This window comes from Schistocerca gregaria, chromosome 2 (assembly GCF_023897955.1).
Source record: "Schistocerca gregaria isolate iqSchGreg1 chromosome 2, iqSchGreg1.2, whole genome shotgun sequence".
NCBI classification, from domain to species: domain Eukaryota; kingdom Metazoa; phylum Arthropoda; class Insecta; order Orthoptera; family Acrididae; genus Schistocerca; species Schistocerca gregaria.
The window spans coordinates 970,532,384-970,554,426 of record NC_064921.1 but is presented as its reverse complement, the minus strand read 5'-3'; positions in this window follow the sequence as shown (position 1 = coordinate 970,554,426).

Sequence of the window (22,043 nt, the reverse complement as noted above, 5' to 3'; positions counted from 1 at the left end):
ACATAACAGTGAAAGACAGAAGTATGATTGTTGAATAACTCGCTGTAAACGTGACTAGTTGAACTCGTTCCAAAACCACTGTAATTTCGATACGCACGAATTGCTGATGATGGTGCACTGCAATATTAACCGGCGGTCAGCGGTTCTGTGCGCCACCACCATATGAGTGTTACTCAGAAAGAAATACTAAACATAATCGTCACAAACGCTACTCTCTGCTAGAGACAGGCCCTACAAAGAGCTATCGATAGAAAACGAATTATTGGTTGTCACTTAATTTCTACGCTGTTCCCCCAAGAGATAGAACACTACTCACGTAACATTCAATTAGAGCCCTTAGTGTCTCTTTACAAAGTCCAGGCACTAATTTCGTTGGATTCCCGTGCAATACAGTATCAACAGTCGGAAGTGGAGGCCAGAATGTTCTCACTCATTATACCCAATATCGAAACATTGTCATGCAATCGGCGATCTCCTTGGCTGTTGTAAGCCTGTGTAACGCTTATATTATGTGCAACGGTGGTCCACTGCCTTGATAGTTTGACCTTTTATTGCGAAACCGTGATATCAAGGAACCCTATTGATACTAGTCTTGCGTCGAACCAGATCATCCTTTAAGGACCCTGAAAGGATCCTAACCTCCGAGGGAAGTAACAGACGTAAAAACACTGTTCTTCTAACTTCCCTCAGAGTACAGATAAGCTATTAACCTCAAAGCCCCAACCCTCCCTTTGAACATACAGCTGCTAGGTAGCGCTAGGAGTCTCCAATGTATCGCTCTCTGTACTTAGTTTGATGAGAAATGGACTTTACTTGAGCCAGTACAGGTAACGGTTATCCACAGTTCGAGATGCCATGGAGCTATGGACTAAGGCTGTGAAGACCTCTTCACGCTCCGCGGGATGATAGCAGCTGTAAACATGGATGTATGAGTAGGGTTTAGTACGATTTCTATAAACCACATACCCAAAAGGACGATCATCCTTCATTCTATCAAAACACTAAGGCCGCCTCCTTTGGAAAGCAGACGTTTGGTGGTACTCGAAATATTGCAAATCCAGATGTACTTCTCACTTCCATGAAGCCACCATTTTTTTTTGTCAACGTACCTGGGAAACGAAAAAAGCTGTCTGTCATCTGCTGCATTCTCTAATTCAACACCGTAGTGAGAAAGTGAGCACCACATCCTCCTCTACTATCGACATATCTTAACAATGCCACATCTTTACCACCACGAGCACCGATTCATTACCGACTTATATTGTGAAGCGATAGCAGTTTTGATTTCCGCTCGTTCCTTGAAAATGACGCAAGTTTACTTGTTGAAATATCGACAGTTCTGGACTTGTTCACCAGGTAACACCGCTCGTAATCATTCGGACATGATAAACTGCCGAAAGAAACTTAATGTTCCTATAAAAGAACAGGTGTCAATAAATGTCTTTGTTCTCACCTGGGCTGTGAAACACCATCAGGTGGTGTCATTTTCTTTATAAACTTAATCGACATGGCTACGATGTCCTCATCAGTCAGTTCAGCTCTCACTTCAGGTGGAATATCAAGCAGCTGTGCCATCTCGTCCAGAGTCTCTTTCACCTTGCGGGCGTAGTTCTTTCTTCCGATAGCTTGACTCGACTGAGCCGTAGAACCTGATGGGTAAGCACTCGTACTTCCCACTGTCGCCAGAGTTTTCGTAGCATCACCGGTGTGGATCAGGTGCCCAGCAGCTGTGAGGTCAGGGCGTTGCCCAAGTGGTGCCTGTGTATGTTCGGTGGAACGCGCACTCTCTTGATCGGCCCAACTGCGGCCGAACATTGCTGCAGGTCTCTGTTCAGAATTTGATCGAAATTAGTTTATCTATAAGAAACTAAACAAGACAATCAATACTGAAATGTGTCACATTCTACAATTATAAGCTAAAGAAATGCTGCTTTATCTGAAAGTACAAAGCTGGATGGTCCGTCTGGTCAAAGGTTTCCATCAGTTTAAGAGACATAGCCACATAATTTTACTTATAAATTCGAAAGTACGAAACTACATAGTTATTATTTTGTTTGTTCGCAAGGACTTGTCTGCAGCTCTGGGACACATTCTTTACTCAGTGCCACGGCACTGTAGAACGTTGCTACAGTAAACAAATCAAACTGGCATAGCTCACTGACGATCTAGAGAGTGGCACCGCCATTTTATTTTCGTATTCTACACTGTACTCTTTGAAGCATTCCTTTCACGGGCGAGTTTTTATTGGTGAATCTTCTCTCACATGGAACACCACTAGCAAATAAAAAATTCTACTTTGAAGTCAATACTGTAGTTTCATTAAATGGAACTGTTGTAGGGATTCGAGTGTGTACCAGGACTACAAACATGTTCCTGCAAATAAATAAAAATACTTACGTGACTGCATACAGAATTAAAACGATATGACTATCTCTCAAAGGGAAAAACGAAAATTATGGTTTGTGTGTGTGTGTTTGTATGTTCCATCATATTTCCGTAAGGACTGACGCTATTTCGAACGAATTTTGTACACAAATGATTTATTAGCTGGTTAATTATATATTTAAGACATTCCTAGCACACTTTTAGGCAGGAATGGGCCTGTAAGTGAAAAACAGGTAACGATTAGTTTAAATCAGGGACTTTTTAAATAATTTTGAACACTTTTGTTACACTTGCATAAAAATTTCTGTAGAGTTAAGAATTCACTCGAACCTCTGAGAGACAGAGTGTTAGCGGAAAATTGACAACTTCTGAAGCTACTGTCAAGAAGTGTCATACACATACGACTTAATACCTGAAAAAACTATGAATTTTAGATTTCTCTATCACTCCTGAGAGTGACAGTAGTGATGGGAGGATGTGATATGTAAGAATGAACAAAAGTATCCAATGTATAGAGTACAAGTAATTTCAACTAAGCACAGTATACACAAGCAGGCGATTGGAAGGAGAGGGGAGAGAGTTGGTGGCACAGGAACACCTGGAGAACTTTAACCCTAACTTAGTGTCTGTATGACTTACCTGTCTACACTTACATAAAGTGGCTACTATGTATGTATGGATGTAATGTATTTATGTATGGGATCTTCTTCCGAACCCACTATGTCGATTCGAACTCTATTTGGTACAAAAACAACAAACTTCATGAGTATAAACCCTGTGGGGTTAGTAACCTCCAAGATCCAATAGAAGAAGTGACACGGGCAAAAAATGTGCTTTTTCATCCCCTGCTATATAGGCTGCTCTGCACAACAGATGTGTTGTGTTTGAGACGAACTCGCCTAATTTATCGACCTGCTTTGCATTTTAGCCTGTGTGTCATTGGTTGTCAAGCCTTTGGCATATGTGGACTAGTATCAGCCTACTTTATCAACCTGTTTTGAAGTGACTGCACATACAGGTGGGTACAGCTTGGGGGAGGTAAAGATGGAGAGAGGAGGAGATGGGCAGAGAAGGCAAGAGAGGATGGACAAGGAGAGAGGGTTGGGTAATAGGGGATGGTTAGAGAGTTGCAACCACAAGGAAATGAATATGAATAGGGGGCATGAGGAAGAGAGCAGAGAGATGGGGCAGAGAGTGAAAGGATGAGGAGATGGTCAGTGAGGGAGGGGGAAAGAGGTGAATATGAAGGTTGCAGGGGGAATGTGCAGAGGGGATAATGTGCAATGGAAAAGAAAGAGGGGGAGGATGAGCTAGAGAGAGAAAAGCACGTGGCTACAGGAAGTTGGAAACGTATATGGTCATAGAGAGGCGTGGAGGAGATGGAAAAAGAGGGGAAGGAGGCGGTGAAGATATATTCTGGGTAGTTACAGTTATAATTAAAAAATAGTGTTAATTAAATATTTAACACTTTATAACATTTAAACTAACTACTAAATGAGTACCAAAGATGGCCAGTGTGGCCGAGCAGTTCCAGGTGCTACGGTCGCAGGTTCGAATCCTGCCTCGGACATGGATGTGTGTGATGCCCTTAGGTTAGTTAGGTTTAAGTAGTTTTAAGTTCTAGGGGACTGATGACGTCAGATGTTAAGTCCCATAGTGCTCAGAGCCATGTGAACCATTTTGCATTTGACTACCAAATTTGATAGCATTAATGTCCAGTGTATGAGGTGCATTGATTTTAGTGCATTACAGACTCACGGAACCAGGTGCCATGATCAGTCATTGTGATTCATAGTCTCTCACATCTGAAAAGTGATGGCTGAAAGGATTACAAAAGGGTGCTCTTTCTCCACGTGTTGTGCGGGGCATGACAAAGAAATTCAAATCAAGTGGAAAACTGGGCCTCACTCCAGAAGAAGCCGACGACCGGTTGCACCAGAGGTGGTTGATGAAATTCGCTGTTGCTATGGCACACAACGCTGTGCGCAATTCCCGATTGTCAGGCAATATGCATGCTTGTGCCGAGACAGTTGACCATCAGGTGGTCCACTGTATGGAAGGTGCTTCGAACCATTCTCTAATGGTATCCATACAAGATCCATTTTATACAGCAGCTTGCACTACAAGACGCATAATGACGTGTTAATATCACTCACCACTACCTAATAAGGATTGAAGTTGACGAGGGCTGGCCCTGAACCACCCTATGGACAGATGAAGATAATTTTTTTCTGGCAGGTGAGGTCAACACACAGAACTGCCGAGTGTGGAGATCTTCTCCTCCAGTCACTGTGCATGAAGTTCCTCTGTATAGTGAACGTGTCACTGTATGAAGTGGCCTCACGGCTACATTCAACATTGGCAGATTCTTTTTTTGAACAGCCTTCAGCTCAAGGACCAAAGAAGTGCAGTGTGACTGGCCCGAGTTACTGTGATATGCTTCGACAGCCTGTCACAACTGCCCTCATAGTACAGAGATGCACTGAACTCAACAGTTTTCATGCAAGATGGGTCCTCCTCACATTGCTTGTGAAGTTCACCTGCCTCTCTGAAACACATTGGGAACTATTGAATCAAACCACTTGGTTTCACTTCCTGTTATCTCTGGTTGTCGGGTTACCTGAAGGACAGGGCCTACCAGGGGAACATTAAGACACGTGCAATCCTGGGCTTTCAGATACTTCTGGACACTGGCCGGCCTCATATTGAGCCCCTTTTGTAGCTGTAATTGTAATGGTATGTAATGCTATGATATACAGCAGCAGCATATTAATAGTGTTTCAGGTGCAATGATTCTGCATTATTTCTTTTCACCGTGTTCTTGATATTAGTACTACCAAGTTTAGTACTCGTATGGTAATTAGCTTGCCTTCGCAACAGATTGGAATATCGTAACACGAAGGCTCCTTCCTGTCATTACGTCACCAGTGCATGTCGATCTTCCTACCTGCGATTATCTTATTCAACTGACAGACACATTTGCACTCAATCAGTGCCAAGATGCAAGTCAGGAGTGCACCGTCTCAGGACTGTCTGGCAGCAGTCCTTCATAATACACAGTTCTCGAAAGAAGTCAATAAATCTTTTTATAGTGATGATTAATATTATGTCCGGTGAGCTCAGTTACGCCTACTTCGTTGAGACATAGTCCACATGCACCATCCACTCATTTTTATCATTTATATTCTTACCAGAAAGAAAAATTCTACTACCATAAAAAAAAGATGGTCAATATATCCAGGGCAAAAATCGGGATGTAATAGAAGGGAACTAACTTTTCGATAACTTCAAAAACATTTACATCGAAACAGCTTGACAATTTCGGGCCTTTTTATTTGTTAATATTGGCACACATGTCATGTAATATAATGCATCGAGTCAAGCAAGATGATACATATTGTCACAGTGAACTAGATGACCCATGCAATCACGTCATGGTACATGGCATCAGTCAAGTCATGCTACATGACACAATGTGTCATTAAAATTTAGGATTCATGCATCCTCACTCAGAGATACTCTCTATTATAGATACACTCCCACGGCGATGGCAATGCCGCAGTGGATACACCGGTTCCCGTGAGATCACCGAAGTTAAACTCTGTTGGACGTGGACGGCACTTGGATGGGTGACCATCCAGCTGCCATGTGGCTGTTGCCATTTTACGGGGTGCACTCAGCCTCGTGATGGCAATTGAGGAGCTACTCGACCGAATAGTAGCGGCTTCAGTCAGGAATACCATCGTAACGGCCGGAAGAGCGGTGTGCTGACCCCACGCCCCTCGTATCCGCATACTCCTCCGAGGGTGACACGGCGGTCGGATGGTCCCGGTAGGTCACTCGTGGCCTGAAGATGGAGTATGTATGTATAGATACACTTCCACTCTCGGATAATTCCTATTGTTGTTTGTATCCCATTCTCTACAACCAAATAATTGTGTGTCTATTTGTTCTTACACCCTTCACCATTCATTTAACGAAAGAGGTGGGTTTGGGGAAGAAATGGTCCTCTCGGGGAAAAAATCAACCGCCTTTACCCAAAACTAAGAAAAAATGTTATACGGTCCCTAGGAACAAATCCATCCCCAGAAGATTTAGCCCTCGAACAAAATTTTATCTGTTACACGTAGTCTCTTCAGCTGTATAATATTATATATTGTTTACTACGTCTAGCGACACTTGTGGATTTTGGGCTCAACACCTTAATCTTCAAGACGCAAGTGTGGAAAGACCTAAGAGCTAAGAGAGCTCACTGCGCCGGAGAGGTAGTGTTAACTCGTTGAAAAACTGCAAACATGTCAAGAAATTTTGATTTAAATGTCTTTGAAGCTTCCACGCAAGTTGAAAAGCTAGTTCCATTCATTTAAATCTCTGACTCTGCCTATGATAGATTCGCCTTTCTTTAGATATCACAGGACCATTTTTCATTCTTTTTAGGATCTGCTCTAAATCAATTTTGATATTTTCAACTGTCTATCGAAACTTGTTGCTTACGTCGTGGCAACGGATAAAGCATTCGCAAAACAAGAGGACGACCGTTAATTATATGTCTTTGTCGACCTTCTTACAAAATTTGAACCGATTAACGCAAGTATGAAACATAGAAGTGGCCAGCTTAAAAAAAAATACAAAAACAGGTTTCATAGGATTTAAAATCAGAATCAGTCTAGTTTCTTTTATTTATTTGATTCACTTCAAACCGTTGAATTCACTTACAAAAGAATTTCACGTGCTACATTTAGCTCAAATTTAAACCATCCTGTCTCGACAACTGATGAAGATTACCGGATTAAGAAAAACTCTTTTTAACTTCATCCATTAATCTACCTCCGATCGAGGTTTGAACCGACAGGAACACGTTTGAAGTACAGAAGTGGCACGCTTGAAAAATATTCCAGAAAAATGCTTTTTTAACATGATTTTGCACTTAAAATCTGAACACTCCACATACAAATGGTGCCACTGGCTAAGAATTAATTTCAACCCAATTAAAATCATTTGGAAAATGGAATTATTCGACTCGCACTATTTGGTTCGGCGTCAGCTCCGGCTCCTTGTTCGAACACTGCTTAAAATACTGTAACATAGCTACAGTAAGACATATGTTCGAAGTGCTTTATAACTGTCCACTGGTTCGGCCTAAACCAAAAACCTTTTACACCTTCCTCCAAACTCAAATAGGAACTAAGCACCAGGTCTCTCCCCCCCCCCCCCCCCCCCCCCCCACACCTTTTCAACACAGTCGTTCTGCAACGGCCTTGACCGAGGGTGGAGAAGTGGACAGAGGTTCATGACACTCTATTGCCCTCTAGGTTCCCGAAAAGGCTTAAGTATGGGCAAATATCAACAGAATGAGGGTAATAAAGCAATGCATGGAAATGGAATAACGACCGAGGGGTAGCATTCTATGAGTCAGAGCACAGAGTGACAAAATCTTGAAAAGCTATAAAACCTGAAAAGGGAAACGAGAGTATGATTAGCTATGAACAGAAAAGTAGTACAAGTTGTAAGATACTGTGAACAGTCCAGTGTTAGGTTTTTCTCATCATATCCGACAGCAAAACCACAGCGACATGTTAGTTCAGATATTCATGCCGACGATGCCTGTAGAAGATGAAGAAACAGAGGCAGTAACTGAGGAAACGTAACTGGCAATGTAGTGGGAAGCGAAAATCCTATCAATATGGGTGACTGGAGCGCTGTTTCAGGAGAAGGACTAGGAGGAACGGTTACGGGAGTGTCTAGGCTACGCAGCGAGAACGAGAAGGAAGAAACGTTAATTGAGTTCCGCAATATATTTTAGTTGGTTACAGCAACTCCCATGTTCAAGCATGAGCAGAGGTGGAGGTGTACTTGGAAAAGACCCGGAAACACGAGAACATTCCAGTTGTGTTACATCGTGGTCAAACAGAGTTTCCTAAATTAGTTATTGGAGTGTAAGGCGTATCCAGGAACATATGTAATTATCAGGTCATAGTATAGAAATGTTGAAAAGTAGAATCCCACTTACGACAATCGCACGGACGTATCAGTGTGAAAGGAAGTAGGATACTGAAGTACAGAGGAATGATGTAACGCGTTTGAAACTTCCTTTCAGATCAAAACAGTGTGCCGGACTGACACTCGAAGTCAGTCGATAAGGTCCCGATTTCGAGTCTCGGTCCGACACGCAGCTTTAATGTTCCAGGAAGCTTCATATTAGCGCACAAGAGACGGCAGAGTGAAAATTTCATTCTGGAAATGCGTTTGAAGCTTGCCTAAGAATACTGTAATACGGAATACCACAGTACGCAGTTCAGTTGAAGAGGAATGGACATCTCTAGATAGCGCAGTCGCAGACGTTCGACAGTCTGGCATAGGCACAAGGATGGTAACTATGAAGAAACTTTGGGTAAGGGAAGTAATACTCCAACTGACCAACGAAAGGAGGGAACACGAAAGTGTTCAGGGAGAGACAGGGACAGAGCAATATAAATCCTTTAGGAGTTAATTAAACGGAAGTGCAATGCAGCCAAGGTGAAGTGGCTGCAGAAAAGCTGTGAGGACTTCAGAAAGGAAAAGGTCATCGGATGGGCTGGCTCGGCGTATAGAAAAGTGAAAATCTTCGGTGAATTTAAAACCATGAGTGGTAATATTAAACGCCGAGGAAATTGCGCACAGGTCGAAAGAGTACACAGATGGAATCTATGAAGGGGAGCACTTGTCTGATGACGTAGTGCAGGAAGTGACTATAGTCGATAAGGAAGGTACACGGGATGCAGTTTTAGAATCAGAATCCAAAAAGCTCTGAAAGACTTGTAATCAAATAAATCAGATAGGATAGATAGCAAAATGGTTAAAATGGCTCTGAGCATTATGGGACCTAACTTCTGAGGTCTCAGTCCCCTAGAACTTACAACCACTTAAACGTAAGTAATCTAAGGACATCACACTCATCTATGCCCGAGGCAGGATTCGAACCTGTGACCGTAGCGGTCTCGCGGTTCCAGACTGTAGCGCCTAGAACCGCTCGGCTACCCCTGCCGCCCTATAGGTAACAGACATACGGAGAGAAATCATCCACACTTTTCCGGAGACACAACGATTATTCGGAAGGTAAGCTCCTAACGGTCGCGAAGCGGAAACCACAGCGAAAATCAAAAATGTTTTGTTTGGAACACGTACCAGTTACTCTTCAAAATAATCACCAATCCGACTGAGGTTTCTGACGAAGAACCCTACCATCTTCCCAATACTTTCGTTATAGAGACAACCGGCTGTGCTTTGTGTAAATGCTCTTCGCTGTTTTGCAGTGTGTTGTCTGTGCCAGAATGTGGTCTTCACAGCCAGCATTTCATGTGAGCACAGATGAAAACCAAAGGGAGCGAAGTCCGTGCTATATGGCTCTGAGCGCTATGGGACTTAACATTTATGGTCATCAGTCCCCTAGAACTTAGAACTACTTAAACGTAACTAACCTAAGGACATCACACAACACCCAGCCATCACGAGGCAGAGAAAATCCCTGACCCCGCCGGGAATCGAACCCGGGAACCCGGGCGTGGGAAGCGAGAACGCTACCGCACGACCACGAGATGCGGGCCGTGCTATATGGCTGTTGACCAAGCAACCCCACAGAAAACGTTGCAGAAATGTTGTCATTGCCCCTGCAGTGTGCGGCCGCACATTCTTATGAAGAAGGAAATGCTTGACAGTTGCTGAGTGTGCGCTGATCGACGAGCAATCTAGGCACACAGTTCACTGTGGTTCCCTTTTTCGCGATCGAGGCAAGGGCAGACTAGTAACAGAACTGCCACATAATGAGATTAACATCTAATGCGTCCAAGCTGCTGAGAAGAATGGAAAGGAAAGCTGAGGATCTGTTGGGTGGCGATATGATTGGCTTTAGGAAAGGTGAAGCCAGCAGCGATAAGTACTGAATTTGGGCTTCAGAATGGAAGCAGACCTAAGATAAATAAGTAGGGAATAATAAGACTGGAAGACCAAGAACGAAGTTCTTGGTTTAAAAATGGTGTAAAAGGACGAGGCAGCCTTTCGCCCCTACGGTTCGATCTTAACATAGAAGAAGCAACGAGGAAAATAAAATAAGGGTTGAATAGTGGGATTAAACTGCAGAGTGAATGTATATCAGTGATAATATTCGCTGATGACATTACTGCCTTCAGTGAAAGCTAAGAAGAATGACATTATACGTTGAATGGAATGGAAGCTGGCGCAGGAGAGAAATTTGTGGCGAGCCGCGTCAGTCAGAAGACTGATAAAAATGACGTAAAGAGGGGGAGAGGGATAGACAGACAGAAAGAAAGTACGTGCCATGGAAGATGATTGCATCAAACTACGGAATGTGCTGCATGAGTGTCTTTAGAAGACAGATTCACTGCATAAAAATCCTTCATTATCACTGAACGCTAATATTTCACTCGACATTTCTCACTGGGAATTTAAAACACTAAAAAATATGTGGCATCGTGACATTAGTCTTCCGGATCAGGTCGACGACTAAGTCATCACTGCTGGAGACAAGCTCGGATAGAGATATGAAAAGAAACTGGCCTGATTTCCTTGAACCAACCATTATGGAACCAAATTTCAATGACAAGATGATACGGAACTCCTCCTTTCTCAAATGTTAGTTCGGTGCCTTGCCGCTACGCAATTCAGCGCAATATATTTGATACAAACAAGCGCTGGTTCAGTGCAATATTACAAGGAAGTGGCGAGCTCCCTACACACACAGACACACACACACACACACACACACACACACACACACACACACACACACACACACAGTCACACACAAAGAAAACTGAAGTAACTAAATTTCCCTTTACAATGTCACTTTATCAGGTGGCTGTGCTGCACTCAAAAATAGTAGTAAACCGAACGTATTCCTTAAATATCACATCAAGAAAAACGGGACCTGGCATTCCTGCAGCCTTTAAATTAACTTACCTTTGCTTATCAGTTGATTTTAAACTGTAACTGATGTCACATAATTACGTAACGTTGTTTCCTGTTATTATGAGTAAAATTTCTTCTCAGCTACAGCCTGTCTGTCTCCATCGAAATACGTTTCTTCCCATTTTTTAGGGACAGTGGTGTGAGACCAGGGAAGGAGGCCCTTCTCAGAGGAGGAGGGGCTCCTGGAAGGCGGCTGGTAGCCTTTCCCAGAAATGCTGCGAAGCAGGTACTTCCTACGCGCAAGGGTAAGCGATAAGGCTGTCTGCTCGGCGATAACTCAACAGACGATTACGCGACAAAATCCTGCTGAAATTACCAGCCTTCGCAAAGCCGCTATCTATCTCATTTGCACTTATTTGAAAGTAGTTCAATCAAATCCAGAGTTTCTTGTTAATTGTGATTATAAATAATATGATGGTTTATTTGTAAGTATACGAAATTTGGACATTATCGCGAGTCTCACAATCTGATGTCGAGGTGGAAATACTAGTATTTGTATCAACAAAAGTGGTAATTGACGTTTAAATTACTGAAATCTTGCGCCGAGGAAAACACGAATAAATCTGTAAGATTTTGAAAGGTTTGTTACATATGTTACGATGTGCTGATGTGTCAGTTATGTTACAGAAGCAAGTCTGTTAGTGTACAACTACATGACAGCAGAAGTTTTGTGCTTTATTTACTGTACCACAGGTACCTCGTCATCTGTTTCTAGTTGCATGATGTGTGAATAAATTCTATCGGGAGTTAGGGAAAAAAAGAAAAAAAAGAAAAAGTGGAAAAGAATGTTGGGCATTGCATGTAATAAGGATCATGGTAATTGCAATCGTAAACGCCTACCTCTTTCAGGCCTATCTCCTTTTCAAAACGTCTGTTTATCTGTAACATTTGGAGGTATACGACTTCTTTTTAGAATTTATTTGTGCTCAGTCGCTATTTAATCCGGATTTTACTGCCTTTTTTCCCTGTGGCACCAGCAGATTCTCCTAAGCACCATTCCAACTGACACAGGGATTCACATTTACTGCCTTGTCCAAGTCTGCCAGCACATATTTTACTTTTGACGAGTTGGACATATTTGTATATAATTATCAATGACGGGTCGTTTTGCATCTTATTTTACTACACTACGACTTTATTTTAAGATTCTTGTCGTACGTGTTTCATAGTCATTTATTAGCACTTGCAAAGATCGTCAATTGCCTAAAGGGGTCGTCGAGAAATCTTGGTGCCATTAGTGCTGCGAATCAATAAAAGTATTAATGTCATCTACGGATTCCCTGTGACCTAAAGAAAAATTTTGACAAATAGAAAGGAACGGTATTGTGGAAAAGAAGTTTTATTGATGCACCGGCTGATTCGATTACTACGGCCTCAGTAACTCATTTGTTTATTTTCACCGTTTAGCGATATCTTAAGAATAGCGTATTTCCAGAAAATAATTCACTTTTCTATGTTGCAAACGACCACAAAACTGATCGTGAGATACTAGAAATATTTTATTTGGTATGAAGCACACAATTTCTGGCAGCTACTTCACAGTCAGACTTGACTGTTTCAAGCAGTTTCGATTTAATATGTCACTTATTCTTCACTTACTAACGATTCTGTTGGACCTGAATTTTCTTTAAATTAACACACTGGTATGTTTTGTTTAAAATTACAACAACCTCCTCTATTGCACACTTTATTAATATGCTATATTACTTTGCTTAAACATTATTAATGTCCTTCAGTTCGGTATAGATATCACACTGGCAGAGCGAATGATACATTGCCGAAAGAGGTGGCATCTCATAGTAGCCATAGATGCTCATTTTACCGCGCGAGGCGAGCGCTGATTGCACAATAACGTGCCGGAAGCGAGTGGTACCGATTCTCACGTCATCTGAAACTATGTGTGGCTTAAATACGCTTTTAGGATCGTTCTATCAACGAAATTTATTTTATTTACATTAGTTCTTCAAGTCCGGACTATTTTATTGAAAATATAGTCTAGAATGTAACAAAAAGACGCACATGTGGCACATAAAAAGACAAAGATATGCAAATATATAACACACTATATCATGTCAGTGTTAACACCATTAAGGTCGGTACATGTCTCACAGGAAAAACGAATTACACGTTCTCGAACTGCGTGGTTCCTCATAGCCGCCGCTGAGGCTCATTGCACGATATGAGTAGAGCGCTGATTGCACAACAACGTGCCGGAAGTGAGGGCTACCCCACTCTTACGTGATCGGAAACTAAGAATGGTTTACGTACACTTGTTGGTCCGGTCTCCCTTCAACCAAATTTATTGTATTTGGAATAATTTTTCAAGTTCCTAAAATTTTATTTAAAATATAGTGTAGATTGTGACAAAAAACGTAGAACCACATCAAAAAATGAGGACTAGCAAATATTTTACAACTGTAAAGTAATTGGAAGAAATGTTAGTAAACCTTTAAATCACTGTGAGCGATTTCTCCGCATGACACAGTGTTGATAGTAAGTGTGCAGTCATCTTCACATTCACAGAAGAGAAGAAGTAGTCAACATTCACTTTACCTAAAATAATGTGGATCCTGTCAAGTGCTTACTTACCGTGTGACGGTGTAAAATGTCAGCAGTGTAGGCCTGTGGCTGTGCGCTGCTAGGGTTCTTGGTACGGCCGTCGCTGCGTCTAGCCGATGCGCCGTCTCTGGCGAGCCAAAGCGCAGACTGGTGGCCGGTCAGACCGTCTGAGGGCGGAGTTTGTCGCCGCTGACGTGTGCAGCGCGGAAGCAACGCCCCTCTTCGTCGTCAGCGTGGACAGCCATCTTAAAACAAGAACTGCCGAGGGCTACATTTTAAACGACGCCTCTTTCTTGATACGTATCTGCGTACACACGATCTGAGTCATTTTTCTTACTGCAACACTGTAATCTCTACGGTTAATATGTAAGCTGAAATTCAAGAAGCAAGGTTCAGACACTGGACCGATATTCAGAGGATGGATTCAAATCCGCGTTCGAGTAGCCTCACTGACTTTTTACGATTTTACCTAAATCGCTTAAACGCTTTGTTCTCTAGGTCCACAAATTTCGACCACAGATTTTTCCACTTACAGATCAATGCTGTCTGGCTCTGAGCACTATGGGACTTAACATCTATGGTCATCAGTCCCCTATAACTTAGAACTACCTAAACCTAACTAACCCAAGGACAGCATACAACACCCAGTCATCACGAGGCAGAGAAAATCCGTGACCCCGCCGGGAATCGAACCCGGGATGCCGGGCGTGGGAAGCGAGAACGCTACCGCACGACCACGAGCTGCGAACCAGAACAGTGCTGTATCTTCTAGTTTTTTGTTTTACACTACAACACAGCACCTTGCAAAGAGCGGTTCATATACTCGTTTAAAGTTGGTAGATGTTAAAAATGACTCCATCAACAAACCGGAAGGATTTATAAATAATTCTTGTACCTAAACATTAGCCTGAGATTCTGCGTTTCTTATATGAAGTTCTCTAACTACTCTGGAAGGTGAGAATTAGTTAAGATTTTCATAAATGTACTTTATTACTATGGAACAACATACTTTCTGAGCGTTCTCTTACGTGGACCTTAGGTCATAATGTAGAAGAAAGAGGAAGACCAAAAAAAAGTTCGATTTTCCACAACCAATGATACCGAAACTCTACAATAAAAACATGCGAGATCAATAGGACAAAATGTTATCGTTTTACAGATGTTACATTCACACAGGGAAATAGCTGTTATCAATTTTTTATCATTTCATAGACAATGTGGTTGTCAGTCGTTGTTTTATGCACCACAGATGGCGTTTACTCAGCCAAATGGCTAAACAAAAAATACTGTCAATGATTGACAGTAAAATGAGTTTTGGTAAAGTTATAATTAACAACAAATATTTCATGCTGGTTGCTAGGAGAAGAGGATATTCTTGTACAGTGAATTTCTCTGACACTGATGATATAGATGAGGGCTGGCCATGTAAGCTGCCCGTGAGACTGACCAAGAGCGCTATGGCCATTTGTATAGCCGTGTGGGCATAGTGCGCGCGCAGCTTGCTGTCTCTCACTCGCGAACAGGACCGAAGACTGCCGACGATACACGATCGACATCTTAACGCTCGAATTGGCAGTCACGTTAGGCTGTTATAAGTACAGTATTCTTTTCACAGTCGTAATTATTGTAGTAAGACAATTCAAATTCACCTACGCACAGTATTTGCCGAATTGTTGTCTCCCTTGTGTTATACAAATGTTCCATCGAATGATAAAGGAAACATTTAGCTTACATAAATTTTGTTGTGAAGAAAAACACATAAATTTTAGCCAATGTCCGTGTCTTTATTTGCTAGCTTGTCATATAATGCTCTGCATGTACCCACTACGTTGTGAAATAGTCTTTTTGTTTTTCCATTTTTGGCAGTGAGGGCAATTATACATTCGATTTTTCCTCCCGTGCAACTAGCTCGCACTTTCACCTGTGCTCCAATGTACTGCTCTCGCTTCTTTCGAAAAAATTATGAGCAGCCACACGTTCAGATGACATCAGCCGACGACAGAAAAACTACGGAGCGTGTGCAATTAAACTGAGTCACAACACAACGACCAAGAAACAAATCAAGAAGATTTTCACTTCGCAATGCCGTAATGAGCACAACAGAGCCGAAAAGTGGTACAGTGCCCAGATTTACAACGGGCACAAGCAGTACGACACGTTGAACGTTTCGAAATTCTGTCATTATGTTCAGCAGAGAAACAGGAGGGGGGGGGGGGGGAGGGAGGGGCAGGAGGGGCAGGTCAGTTCAAAGATCAAGAAAATGAGAGTGAAGTGAACACTCGTCAACTTAATTTCCTGTTTGTACTGCATTGTATTGTATGAAACTGGAGAACTGAAACGACGAAGAGGCTTCGTCCCAGCCGTAGCCCGCAGTGATACACAACCCCACAACAGGCTACAGCAGTCCACCCATCCCACCGCTGCCCCACGCCAAAGCCAGAGTTACTGTGGGGTTCGGCCCCCAGGTGATGGTGGACAGAGTACAGTCCTGCTCTTAAGAAATAAAATAGCTCTCCCAGGAGTCTATAAGCTGTTCGAGCACATAAGCAACTACTTCATAGCCAGTAAAATCCGCCAGTCCAAGTGGCCAATATCAAATATCCTCTAACGGCATTCTACAAAATGGAGATACGATGAGCTTTAAACCATATTTATTATGAAACTTCCTGGCAGATTAAAACTGTGTGCCGGACCGAGACACGAAATTGGGGCCTTGCCTTTCTCAGGCAAGTGCTCTCCCATATGAACTACCCAAGCACGACTCACGCCCCGTCCTCCCAGCTTTCCTTCTGCCAGTACTTCGTCTCCTACCTTCCAAACTTAACAGAAGGTCTCCTGCGAACGTTGCAGGACTAGCACTCATGAAAGAAAGTATATTGCTGAGACATGGCTTAGCCCCAGGCTGGCGAATGTTTCCAGAATGAGATTTTCACTGTGCAGCGGAGTGTGCGCTGATATGACACTTCCTGGCAGATTAACACTGGGTGCCGGACCGAGACTCGAAATTTGAACCTTTGCCTTTCACGGGCAAGTGCCCTACCATCTGAGCTACCCAAGCGCGACTCACGCCCCGTCCTGACAGCTTTACTTCCGCCAGTACCTCGTCTTCTATCTTCCAAAATCTACAGAAGCTCTCCTGCGAATCTTGCAGGACTAGCGCTCCTGAAAGAAAGGATATTGCGGAGTCAGATGGTAGCTGATGTTTACGATGATAGTGCAGGCGTCGGCGACTAAAGTTGTAACAATAAATATCCACATAAAATCAAGAAACATATATCCCGTCCTTTAGTCACCGGTGTACAGACTGATTTGATGCTGTCTGCCACCAATTCCGCTCCTGTTCAAAAATTTCAAATGGCTCTGAGCACTATGGGACTTAACATCTGAGGTCATCAGTCCCCTAGAACTTACAACTACTTAAACCTAACTAACCTAAGGACATCACAAACATCCATGCCCGAGGCAGGATTCGAACCTGCGTCTGTAGCGGTCGTGCGGTTCCAGACTGTAGCGCCTAGATGCGCTCGGCCACCCCGACCGGCTACCGTTGTAAACTTCTTATCGCAAAGTAACAATTGCAACCTACGTTCTCAGTTATCACAATTTCTGCCTTCCTTCGCAGTTTTTACAATCTATGACTCCCTCTACTACAATGGAATTTATTTCCTGACGTCTTAACAGATGTCCTTGTCGTCTTCATCCTTATATTCCTCTTCTAGTTGAGTCTGTAGGGAACATCCTCTTTCCTTACTTTATCAGTCCACATAATTTTCAATATTCTGTGGCACCACATCTCGAATGCTTTGATTTTCTTCTGTACCGGTCTCCCAACAGTCCATGTATCACTACCACGTATTGCTACTCTCCAAACGTACGTTCCCAGAAGCTTCTTTCACTCATTATGACCTAAGTTTGATACTAATAGACTTCTCTTGAGCATTAACGCTCTTTTTGCCAGTTCTAGCCTGCTTTTTTTGTCCACCTTGCTGCGTCCGTCATGGGCTATTTTGCTGCCTAGTAGCGGAATTCCTGAACTTTATCTACATCGCGATCACCAATTCTGATGTTAAGTTTCTCAGTATTCTCCTTTCTGGTACTTCTAATTACTTTTTGTTCTTTCTTTGATCTATTCTCAATCTATATATTGTATACTTTTGAATGTTATTTCAACAGATTCTTTAATTCTTCTTCATTTTCACTGAGGACAGCAATGTCATCAGCATATCTAATCGATGATATATTTGCACCTTGAGTTTTAATTCCAGTCTTGAGCCTTTCTTTCCGTCACTGCTTCTTCGATGTATATACTGAACAGAAGAGATGAAAGATTACGTCCATATCTTACATCCTTTTCAGTCTGAGCCGTTCAGTCTGGGTTTTCCAGTCTTATTGTTCCCTGGTTCTTGTACGTGTTGTGTATTACCTGTCCTTCCCAATAGCTTAAGACTATTTTACTCAGAATTTTGAAAATCTTGCAGCGTTTGACAATATCGAACGCTTTTTCCAGGTCGGCAAATCTTATTTACGTGTCCTGATTTTTCTTTAGTCTCACTTCGACTATAAACCGCAACATCAGAACTAACTCTCTTGTGCCTTTGTCTTTTCCAAAACCAAACAAATTGTCATCTAAGAGACCCTAATTCATTTTCCTTCCTCCTGTGTAAAGTTTTTATCAGCAACTTGTATGAATGAGTTGTCAAGCTGATTGTCCGAGAATTCTCGCACTTGTCTGCGCTTGTTGTCTTCGAATTGTGTGAATGACGATTTCCAGGAAATCTGATGATATAGTGCCAGTATCATTCACGCTGCACCCCAACGTGAATAGTCGTTACGTTGACACTTCCCACAGTGATGACTGAAATTCCGAAGGAGTCTTATTTCCTCTTCTGCCTCACTTGATCTTAAGCTCTTTTGAAATCTGATTCTAGTACTAAAACTCCTACTTCATCCATGTCAACTCCTGGTCCATCTTCTGTCACGTAATCAGACAAGCTACTCCCTCAGAGAGGCCTGCAATATACTCTTTCCACCTAACCGCTATCTCATCTTCATTTAACAGAAAAATTACAATTGCACCGCTGCTGTTTTTACATTCGCCAAACGTTCTTTTGACTTTTCTATATTACTAGCGAGTCCTTCCGACAAGTATTTTTCTTACGATATCTGCAGATCTTTCATGCAGCTATTTTGTCTCAGCTCATCTGCACTTCCTATTTGTTTCGTTCTTAGTGACTTTTATTTCCATATTTCCAAATTTCCCTGCAATATTTTTGTACTTCCTTCTTCCGTCGATCAACTAAAGTAAAGTATTTCTTCTGTTATCTATGGTTTCTTTGCAGTTACCTTCTTTGAACCCACGTTTTTCGTCCCGACTTCTGTGGTTGCCCTCATTAGATACATTCATTCCTCTTCAACTCAACTGGCTACGGAAGTATTCGTTATCGTAGTATGTGTAGCCTCAGAGAATTTCAAGCTTATCTCTTTATTCCTTGGTAGTTCCTTATCCCACTTCCTTGCATGTTGCATACTGGTTCTAAATTTCATCCCACTTTTCATCATATCTAAACTGTGGTCTGAATCTACATCTACTCTTTGGTACGCATGCAATGCAGCATCTGATTTCGGTTTCTCTGACCATGGTGTAATCTAACTGGAATATTCCTGTATCGTCCGGTTTTTCCAAGTATACCTGCTCCGCTTGTGATTCTTGAATAGAGTATTCGCTTTCACTAAGAGATATTCGTTGCAGAATATTAGTACTTCTCCTCTGTTGTTCCTATTACCAAAAAGATGTTCAAATATGTGTGAATTCCTAACGGACCAAACTTTTAAGGTCATTGGTCCCTAGACTTACACACTACTTAAACTAACTTATGCTATGAAAAACACACACTTTTATGCTCGAGAGAGAATTCGAACCTCCGGCCCGAGGGGACGTGCGGTCCATGGCATGGTGCCTCAAACCGTTCGGCCACTCCGCACGGCTCCTATTAACAAGCCCAACATTGAATATAACCGTATTTCATCGAGAATATGCTCAAAGATCCCCCCCAACCCCCCCCCCCCCCCATGAACCATGGACCTTGCCGTTGGTGGGGAGGCTTGCGTGCCTCAGCGATACACATGGCCGTACCGTAGGTGCAACCACAACGGAGGGGTATCTGTTGAGAGGCCAGACAGACGTGTGGTTCCTGAAGAGGGGCAGCAGCCTTTTCAGTAGTTGCAGGGGCAACAGTCTGGATGATTGACTGATCTGGCCTTGCAACATTAACCAAAACGGCGTTGCTGTGCTGGTACTGCGAACGGCTGAAAGCAAGGGGAAACTACAGCCGTCATTTTTCCCGAGGACATGCAGCTTTACTGTATGATTAAATGATGATGGCATCCTCTTGGGTAAAATATTCTGGAGGTAAAATAGTCCCCCATTCGGATCTCCGGGCGGGGACTACTCAGGAGGATGTCGTTATCAGGAGAAAGAAAACTGGCGTTCTACGGATCGGAGCGTGGAATGTCAGATCCCTTAATCGGGCAGGTAGGTTAGAAAATTTAAAAAGGGAAATGAATAGGTTAAAGTTAGATATAGTGGGAATTAGTGAAGTTCGGTGGCAGGAGGAACAAGACTTCTGGTCAGGTGATTACAGGATTGTAAACACAAAATCAAATAGGGGTAATGCAGGAGTAGGTTTAATAATGAATAGGAAAATAGGAATGCGGGTAAGCTACTACAAACAGCATAGTGAACGCATTATTGTGGCCAAGATAGATACGAGGCCCACACCTACTACAGTAGTACAAGTTTATTTGCCAACTAGCTCTGCAGGTGATGAAGAAATTGAAGAAATGTACGATGAAATAAAAGAAGTTATTCAGATAGTGAAGGGAGACGAAAATTTAATAGTAATGGGTGACTGGAATTCGAGTGTAGGAAAAGGGAGAGAAGGAAACATAGTAGGTGAATATGGATTGGGGCTAAGAAATGAAAGAGGAAGCCGCCTAGTAGAATTTTGTACAGAGCACAACTTTGTCATAGGTAACACTTGGTTTAAGAATCATGAAAGAAGGTTGTATACGTGGAAGAACCCTGGAGATACTAAAAGGTATCAGATAGATTATATAATGGTAAGACAGAGATTTAGGAACCAGGTTTTAAGTTGTAAGACATTTCCAGGGGCAGATGTGGACTCTGACCACAATCTATTGGTTATGAACTGTAGATTAAAACTGAAGAAACTGCAAAAATGTGGGAAATTAAGGAGATGGTACCTGGATAAACTGAAAGAACCAGAGGTTGTACAGAGTTTCAGGGAGAGCATAAGGGAACAATTGACAGCAATAGGGGAAAGAAATACAGTACCAGAAGAATGGGTAGCTCTGAGGGATGAAGTAGTGAAGGCAGCAGAGGACAAAGTAGGTAAAAAGACGAGGGCTGCTAGAAATCCTTGGGTAACAGAAGAAATATTGAATTTAATTGATGAAAGGAGAAAATATAAAAATGCAGTAAATGAAGCAGGCAAAAAGGAATACAAACGTCTCAAAAATGAGATCGACAGGAAGTGCAAAATGGCTAAACAGGGATGGCTAGAGGACAAATGTAAGGATGTAGAAGCTTATCTCACCAGGGGTAAGATAGATACTGCCTACAGGAAAATTAAAGAGACCTTTGGAGAGAAGAGAACCACGTGTATGAATATCAAGAGCTCAGATGGCAACCCAGTTCTAAGCAAAGAAGGGAAGGCAGAAAGGTGGAAGGAGTATATAGAGGGCGATGTTCTTGAGGACAATATTATGGAAATGGAAGAGGATGTAGATGAAGACGAAATGGGTGATACGATACTGCGTGAAGAGTTTGACAGAGCACTGAAAGACCTGAGTCGAAACAAGGCCCCCGGAGTAGACAACATTCCATTAGAACTACTGACGGCTTTGGGAGAGCCAGTCATGACAAAACTCTACCAGCTGGTGAGCAAGATGTATGAGACAGGCGAAATACCCTCAGACTTCAAGAAGAATATAATAATTCCAATCCCAAAGAAAGCAGGTGCTGACAGATGTGAAAATTACCGAACTATCAGTTTAATAAGTCACAGCTGCAAAATACTAACGCGAATTCTTTACAGACGAATGGAAAAACTGGT